This window comes from Myotis nattereri (genome assembly GCF_964212035.1).
Source record: "Myotis nattereri genome assembly, chromosome: 7".
Classification (NCBI taxonomy): Eukaryota; Metazoa; Chordata; class Mammalia; order Chiroptera; family Vespertilionidae; genus Myotis; species Myotis nattereri.
Genome location: NC_138082.1, coordinates 67109769 through 67118942, shown reverse-complemented (window position 1 = coordinate 67118942; position 9174 = coordinate 67109769). Strand labels below are relative to the sequence as shown.

General features: G+C 41.4%; 1 pseudogene across 1 annotated transcript; it reads right to left on the bottom strand.

The window, feature by feature from the left end:
- Positions 1-3892: 3892 nt before the first annotated feature.
- Positions 3893-7422, bottom strand: LOC308522027 (large ribosomal subunit protein mL48-like; annotated as a pseudogene). The gene is made up of 3 exons: positions 7363-7422; positions 4466-5040; positions 3893-4016 (listed from the first exon to the last, which is right to left on the bottom strand). The product of its transcript is annotated as a large ribosomal subunit protein mL48-like (transcript).
- Between the last annotated feature and the right edge of the window lie 1752 nt (positions 7423-9174).

Here is a 9174-nt window from a genome sequence, read left to right as displayed (position 1 = left end):
TACCCCCTGTCACATAAAGAACAGGGCCCATCAGGGGGTTGGGGAGCTCCCCACTGTCATGCACAGAGCAGGGCAGATCAGGGGGTTGAGGCGCCGCCACTGTCACACTCAGGGCAGGGCCGATGGGGCGGTTATGGCTCTACCGCATCACACACAGAGCAGGGCCTGTGGGGGGGTGGCGGTTGGGGTGCTGCACCCTCTCACACACAGAGCAGGGCCGATCAGGGGGTTGGGGCACCGCACCCTGTCACACACAGAGCCTCAGGGCGTTCAGGGGGTTGGGGAGCTCCCCCCTATCAGGCACAGAGCAGGGCTGATCAGTGGGTTGGGGCACCTTCCCCTGTCACGAACAGAGAGGGCAGATAGGGAGGTTGTGGCCCCGCCCCCTGTCACACACAGAGCCGCAGGGCAATCAGGGGGTTTGGGCACTGCCCCCTGTTACACTGATCCCGGTGCCGGGAGGCCTCTCAGCTCCACTGATCCCTGTGCTGGGAGGCATGTTACCCTTTTACTATATAGGATAGAGGCCTGGTGCACGGGTGGGGGCCAGCTGGTTTGCCCTGAAGGGTGTCCTGGATCAGGGTGGGGGCCCCCACTGGGGTGCCTGGCCAGCCTGGGTGAGGGGCTGATGGCTGTTTGCAGCTGGTCACACACCCTTCAGGGTGGGGTCCCCACTGGGGTGCCTGGCCAGTCTGGGTGAGGGGCTGAGGGCTGTTTTCAGGCTGGCAGGTGACTGAAGCTCCAAACCGCTCCTTTTTTTCTTTTTTTTTTTCTTTTTTTATTCTGGGCCAGCTTTTGCTCTGGCTCCAGCTCTGAGACCTCTGCTGCTGAAAGCAGGTATCTGGTTTATTTGGGTTCTATAGTCGAAACACTGTATCAACTCTTGCTCTGAAATCCTGGCGGGCTGAAAGCAGGTTTCTTGGGTTTTGTTTAGCTTCTATATTTGTGACAATGTTTCAAACTGCAAGCTCAGAGGCCAGCAAGGCAGGCGGGGAATGTTGGTTTCCTCCATCACTGAAGCAAGCAAGCCTCATGTTCGCTTCAAGCTGCCTGGCTGCTGGTCGCCATCTTGGCTGGCAGTTAATTTGCATATCTCGCTGATTAGCCAATGGGAATGGTAGCGGATGTACGCTAATTACCATGTTTCTCTTTCATTAGATAGGATAATTGACATATCACTGTATAATTTTAATGTGCAGTGGTTTGATTTACATGTATTGTGAAATGATTATTCAACAGGTTCAGCTAACTTCTGTCTTCTCATATAGGTACAACAAAAAGAAATGAAAGAAGAAAAAATGAGGAAAAATGTTTCTCTTTGTAATGAGAACTCTTGTTCTTTGCTCTCTTAACAACTTCCCTATATATCAGACAGCAGTTTTAGCTATAGTCATCATTCTGTACATTACATCCCTAGTAATTCTTTATGTTATAACTGGAAGATTATACTTTTTGACCACCTTCCTCCAATTTTACTTCCTAACACCACCCACCTCTGGTGTGATCACAAGTCTGATCTCTTTTTATATTTTATTTTGTTTGTGTGTTTCTTGTTTGTGTTACATTCTATGTATATGTGAGATCATGCATCATTTATCTTTTTCTGATTTATTTCATTAGCATTTGTCTACCAATGGACACTTAGGTCTGTCCCATGTCTTGGCTATGAACATGAGTTGCAGATATCTTTTTCAGTTAGTGTTTAATATATTCCCAAAAATGGAATTGCTGAATCACATGGTAGTTCTATTTTTAATGTTTTGAAAATCCTCCATACTGGTTTTTTGTTTTTGTTTTTAATAATGGCTATACCAAGTCTCCTCATATATTAAATGAAACAGTTGGATTAGACAATTTTAATATATTCTTCAGTATTGGAATTTTAATAGCTCAGAGCGACAAAGATTAACTCTTGTATGTAATTAAATAAATGCTAGTATAAGAATTTATATTATTGATAACCAAATGCAATTGTTATATTCCTTAGGTGTAGAACATTTTAAAGAAGCTTATAGCAAATTGATTAATTTGTCAAAAATGATATTATATGTAATTATAAGATTTATATTGGAATAAAGGTGAGATAGACGTAATTATACATACATATATATATATATATATATATATATATAATTAGTGTTCTCCAGAGAAACAGAAACAATAGAAAGTGTATACATGTGGAGATTTATTATGAGGAATTGATTTATAATTAAGGAGGCTAAGAAATAACATGATCTGTCATCTGTAAGGTGGAGATTCAGGAAAGCTGGTGATATCATCTAGCTTGATGTCTAAAAGCTTCAGAACCAGGGGAACAGATTATGTAAATCCCAGACCATGGGTTAGAGAAATGAAATGTTCCAGCTCAATGAATGAGGCAGGAAGAAAAGGGATGAGTTTCTCCTAAATCTCTCCCCACTTTATTCTATTCAGTCCCACAACAGTTTGAGTCAACCATATTGGGGAGAGTAATCTACTTTAATAAGTCCACCACTTCAAATAATAATCATGGCTAGAAACATCCTCACAGGCACACTCTAAAACAATGCTAATCTGGGCGCCCATAGCCCACTCAAATTGACTCATAAAATTTGCCACTGGATTTCGGAGTTCTGGATAAAACCGGATTTTTGTTTATTTATCTGGCAATCCTAACTTGACATAATTTTTTTTCATGATTCCACTGGAGTACATGAAAGAAACCTTACCAATCCCTTTAAAATTGTGTTCACAACTCATAATTTTATTTTTAAAAAGTTTTAAAGTGAAAGATGTTATATTCTCCCACCAAATGATTTGAATGAGTTATTGACAGCAGGAGCAGAGTGAAGAAATTCAGTTGAAAGGTATGTAGAACAGATGGTAAGGTTTATGCATCTCTAATCAAATGATATTAGTTTTATGGCTCTTTCAATTAGTGCAGATGAGAACGTCAACATTCAGAATCATAGAATTTTATGATTGACCATGCATGCTTAAGTATATGTGTGGGTGTCTACATAATGGTGGAGTTCTCAATGTTATTACTATAGAATATGTTTGTGATTTAATAGCTGTTTAATCACATAGAGCTAAAACTCATGGTGTAATATGCAAGAAACACATTTATTTTGCTTTTTAAATAGTGTCTCATTTTGGTACTAGAAATTTTCCTTTGAGAATTGATCATAGCCTCTTCAATTATGTAATATATCTTTTATTAATATACATAAAATTGATGTTTTATTGTTATATAGTTTTATAAATTTTAATGAGTGTATAGATTTATATAACCATCAACACAATCAGAAGATAGCAGTTCTATCAATCTTCCACATTCCCTCATTCTTTAATAGTCAAACTTTCCCCCCACCCCAACCCTGGTAACCACTGATCTGTCCTCTGTTTCATTATAGTTTGGTCTTTTCATAAATGGAGTCATATACATTGACTTTTTTTTTTCCAATAGCAATTTTTCATTAGTTGGAGGATACTTAGGGTTGACGCAAAAGAAAGTGGTGACAATTGGCCTGGCTGGTGAGGCTCAGTGGTTTAGCATCTACCTATGAATCAGTAGGTCATGCTTCTATTCTGGTCAGGGCACATGCCTGGTTGTGGGCTCTGTCCCTAGTGGGGGACATGCAGGAGGCAGCTGATCAATGATTCTCTCTCATCATTGTTTCTATCTCTTTCTCCCTCTCCCTTCCTCTCTGAAATCAATAAAAATACTTTTAAAAAAAGAAAGTGGTGACAATTGGGAAGCACTCCTCCACAGAGAAGAGGCATTCTTCGTTGAGGGGAGGGGTACTTATATCTAATGGTCAGGGTCTCCTGCTCAACTTGGACCACCCAGAAAGCTCTTCCCCTTGGCACTCAATATCACCAGTGCTGGCATGGAAGAATCTGCGATGAGTTAGTTCAAATTAGTTAACAGTTTCCCCAGTTCTGGCCAAACTTTGAACCTCCCCTTGAAGTCTTCTTCAGTGTGCTCCTTCACTAACAATTTGATTTCTTCAGGAAGATTGCTTTGCATTATCCTACATAATAGAAGGGTAATATGCAAATTGACCCTAATGGCAGAACGACCAGAATGACCTCTCAACCAGTCACTATGAGGCTCACTGACCACTTTTCTGTCCCTTTCCCCTGCAGGCAGGCTCCCATTGCCTGATGGCAAACGGGGAACCGGGGGTGGGTGGCAGGGGATGTGGGCGGTGCCAGACCAAGGCTCCCTCTCCATTGGTCGCCACACATACAAAGGGTGACCTGCGGTGGGGACGGGGCTGGTGAACAGGCAGGAGCAGCTGACCTCTCGGTCTCTGATCCTGGCTGGCAGGCTCCAATCATCTGATGGCAAATGTGGAACAGGGGGTGGGTGGTGGGGGGGGTGGGAACAGCTGCGGGCAGCTGGGGAAGATGGCCCTGATTGCAGGCCAGGCTTAGGGTTTGTACCCGCACACGAATTTCGTGCACAGGGCCTTTAGTTTTCAATAAAATCTCTTCTAATGTAACAGTTAAACCGCTGATCTGAACCACTGGCTTCTAGGGGGTAAAAACTGAGTCCAAGAACATTTTGCTGCCCTGATCCTGCAGTCACAACACCTCAGTGGTTTTGGTGGGCATTGCATAACTTTCCTCCACCTTAATGGAGAGGTGGTTGCAGAGATTGTGAACATATTGGTCATAACTCTCTGCTAGGGCCATGCTGTATGCAATTAGGTGAATGTTTAAAACCCCATATTCATAATCTGGTCCCAGATTAATGGGTCTCGTTTCACTTTTCCCTTCTTTTTCTTGGGCTCTTGTGCTTTATTAGATGCTTGTAGCTTCCAAGGCTATGGGCTTAATCTTGTATTGCCTACTGGTCCTCAGCAGGGTGCCACCTGCAGAGCAGATGGGATTGTCTCCTGAGGTTTCAAACCTTAAGGGGTGAAAGGCTTGCTGGAAAATGATATCATTCTTCAAACACAGCACTTTCCCAGAGCTCCTTGCGCCCTTCCTGCTGTGGCCTGTTATGGTGCAAGCTGAAGACTGGGCCAAGCAGCCGCAGTCTCTGGGAGGCTAAACCCTGGATTGCTGAAAACACTGCATTTGACTTTTTTTTTTTTAAGTACAACTAATTTTATAAATAGTGTGCATAGAAAAAAAGGGGGACACAGAGAAAAGTTCAATGCTAATAATGATTATTTCTGAGAGGTCAGATTGTGGGAGATTTTATTTCTTTCTGTGTAACTTTCTGTATTCTTTATTATTTTTTAAAATCTTTACTGTTGAAAGTATTACATATGTCCCCTTTTTCCTCCCATTGACCTCTTCTAGCCAGCCTTCAACCCCCTCCCCCTCCTGCCCCAGGCCTTCACCACCCCATTGTCTGTGTCCATGGGTTATGCATATATGCATACAAGTTCTTTGGTTGATCTCTTCTCAACCACCCACCCTCCCCCTCCTTCCCTCTGATATTCCACAGGTTGTTCTATGCTTCTATGTCTCTGTGATTGACACTTGAGTAACACTGGGGTGAGGGGCACAAATCCCCATGCAGTAGAAGTTCCAAGTATGACTTTGACTTTATAGTTCGCCCTTCACATCCATGGATTCAACCAAACTGCAAGTTGAAATGAGTATTTTCCATCTGCAGTTGGGAATCCACAATTGGGAATGTGAAAATACTGTTTGTGATCAGCGATTGGTTGAATCTGTGGTTATGAAACTGAGGATAGGAAGGCACGTTACAGCAAAGGTGGAAATTTATTGAAGAACAAGTACAGATTCCCACATGGTGAAGGGGAAAGAACCTCACAGCACAGACTCCCACATGGAGAGGGGTAAGAGTCCCACTGAGTCCCTGTTTCCATGGATTATAAAGGCTGTTGATCTTTACGCCTTGATATCCCCTCTGATTGATCACTGTTTTCTTGGACTGGTTACTATAGTAACTCCTGAGCTCAAAGGTTGAACCTCACATGGGACATGTGAGGTCTTCCTCTCCTCCTTCCTAATGTTCTCCTATTTCCTTTGGGCTTTCTTCTCCTTCTGGATGAAGGGCTTCCTTCCCTTTATTTTGTAAATATAGACCTTTTGCTGTTCCCAGCTCCCTCATTCTATGGAAATGTACCTGTTGCAGCTTTTCAGTTCCCCTATTCTATGGAAATGTACCTTCTGCTGGTCTGCAGCCCTGTGCTTCTTCCATGGTCCCGGTAATTTCTAGAATTTCCTAAACCTGTCTTTTTCACCCCTAAAAATTCCGTTTCACTTGGTTCAGCCTTCTGCCTTTTAGAGTCATCCCAGTTACGGTATTGTATGTTCCTTTTTATTGCTTGTGCTTGTATGATAGTTCATTAATTCACCTATTGAAAGACATTTGTGTTATTTTAGTGAATATGAATAGACTCGCTAGCCATACTGTACACAGTTTTTGTGGGTGAGGATGAGGTTATTGGATAGGACGGACTCCTAATCCAATGTGACCAGTATCTTATAAAAAAGGAAAATTTGGACAGAGACACACAGGGAGAATCTCATATAAAGAGACTGAATGCCAAGGAATGTCAAAGACTGCTGGCAAACCCCCAGAAATTAGGAGAAAAGCTTGACACAGGTTTCCTTTTATAGCCAATGGGAGGAACCACCCCTGCCAATACCTTAATTTCAGACTTCTAGGCTCCATAATTGTGAGATGATAAATTTCTATTGCTTCAGTCACCCATTTTGTGTTATTTTGTTATGGTAGCCTAAGGAAAATATTACAGAACTATTGATATCTGTAACTATAATTATAGATACTTATATATCTTGTTTCAGTTATGTAAGCCATTGTTTTATGTGTCTTGAAGATCTGTTATTACATACTAGTGGCCTGGTGCACTAATTCATGCACATTGAAAGGAAATTAATTAGAAGAAGTATTTTAATATCACTATTAGTCCTTTCTCTATAATAGAAGTGTCAGAGATGAAAGAAAATTAGTAAAATGTACATGAAAATAATATATAAATTGGTTAATAAATACACAATAACAACATGATATAACAATGAATATTTTCCATGACATTTTTACTGTCAGAATCTTTGTTTATCTTTAATTTATAAAAATATGTCAGTATTCTGGACAATTTATATCATTTGGACAAATTTTGCCTTTGCTACATCAAGTAAATTTTCCATCAGATGGTTTTTCTTCAGAGAAATTTAGGGATAGGCAAAATTGACATGTAATAGTCATTCCACCACAACTGTGTTAGATAATTGCATCCTGATTTACCTCATTTTTGCTATAAAGGCAGTTACTACCAGTATTGGTAGTACTTGTCGATGATTGTTTTTCAGACATATTTTGTTGACAATTTCAGCTTCAGAATGTCAACAAGAACATGACGTCATTACCTGGTGCCAACAGCCACCTTTTGTGGGCTGGGTTGGGCTGTGGGCTGCATTTTGCGCCATGGCAGCATAGGCTATGATTTGGCGGGCTGTTGCTCCAAGTGGTGGTGGGGCCTGTGTCCCACTTGGGGGAAACGAGTGTTGCTTTGTTAGCACCAGGCACCAGATCCGTACTGCTGTTTCTCTGTGTGTGTCTGCCCCCTGGTGATCAGTGCATGTCATAGTGACCAGTTGGACAGTAGGAAGGACACTTAGCATATTAGCCCTTTATATATAGATAAGAACATTTAGAGTTGTTATATCTTCTTACTGAATTAACCCTGGTTGCATGTAAGTGTTGAACTGCTTCTCTCACTAATTGGCCAGTCTGGGGCCTGGGCTATGATCTAACTGGTACTTGACTGCTCACATATTTCGTTATGCTGACTAGGATCAGATCCATTTGTTCCTAGTGTGGAGGTGAGCTCAGGAGTTTATAAAAAAACTTTATAAGATTGCTTTTCTGAGCTTCTCCCCATGATCTCCACAGTACTCTCCAGGTCTCTGGGATTCCCCTCTTTGATCCTCTGACAAATAATCTTAGGTTTTGCTTTCCCTGCTCTGCTGTGCCCACCTCTAGACTCAGAGAGACAATGGAAGAGATTGAAAGCATCAGAGTTTGCTACTTCCTGGGGATCACAGCTCCCTTAATCACAGAGGAATATTCCTCTCCTTAGGCATGGTCCCCCTGAGCCTCCATTGCTGCTGCAGTTACTGACATCACAAGATTGCTCAGAGGCTAGTGTACAATAGATTGATGACTTTCCTTTTAAATGGAAGAAAGAAAAGACAAAACAAAACAAAAATAAGGGATACCTACATGAGTCATGAGACATTTCCTTTTCTACTCTTCAAACCAGAACTAAAAGCCTTCTCCTGGAGTTTCCTCTGTGTCTAGTACCCATTCTGGCCTTAGGTTAAATTAAAATTGAAGATAACAGTTTTGTGTTTTTTTTCCCAGTGGTTAAAGTGTCATATTTGATACAGGTCAAGGGCATGTACCTCAGTTGCAGGCTCTATCTGTGATCCGTGTGGGAGGCAACCAATCAATGAGTCTCTCTCACATTGATGTTTCTCTCTCTCTCTTTCTTCCTCTTCCTTCCAGTCTCTCTAAAAATCAAGAGAGAAGATATTTTTAAAAATGATTGAGCCGAAACCGGTTTGGCTCAGTGGATAGAGCGTTGGCCTGCGGACTGAAAGGTCCCAGGTTCAATTCCGGTCAAGGGCATGTACCTGGGTTGCGGGCACATCCCCAGTGGGGGATGTGCAGGAGGCGGCTGATCGATGTTTCTCTCTCATCGATGTTTCTGACTCTCTATCTCTCTCTCTTCCTCTCTGTAAAAAATCAATAAAATATATTTTAAAAAAAATGATTGGGTTGGAAAATACCAGAGGAAAATTAAAATGGTAAACTCACTGTCAGTACATTGATAACTTTTTAGAGTTATCAAATAGCAGCTCTATACATGTATGCAGGTTTTATTTTTCTGTGTCATGGGCATATGCTTACACCACATTACCTGGAAAAAGAACACCAGTAGACTCCTCTTTAATCCAATTGTGTCACTGTATATTCTTTAAATATTTCCCAGGAGGTAGTAGAGCGATTTTTATGTACATTAGTTTCTAAGCCAGACTGACTCAGCTCAAGTGTTAACTCTACTACTTACTGCTATAGACCATGTACAGATTATTTAAACTCTTTCTGATTGTCTTATCCTCTTTTTAGAAGTTACAATGATAATAATAGTATCTTCCTTTCAGTAAGTTACTTAT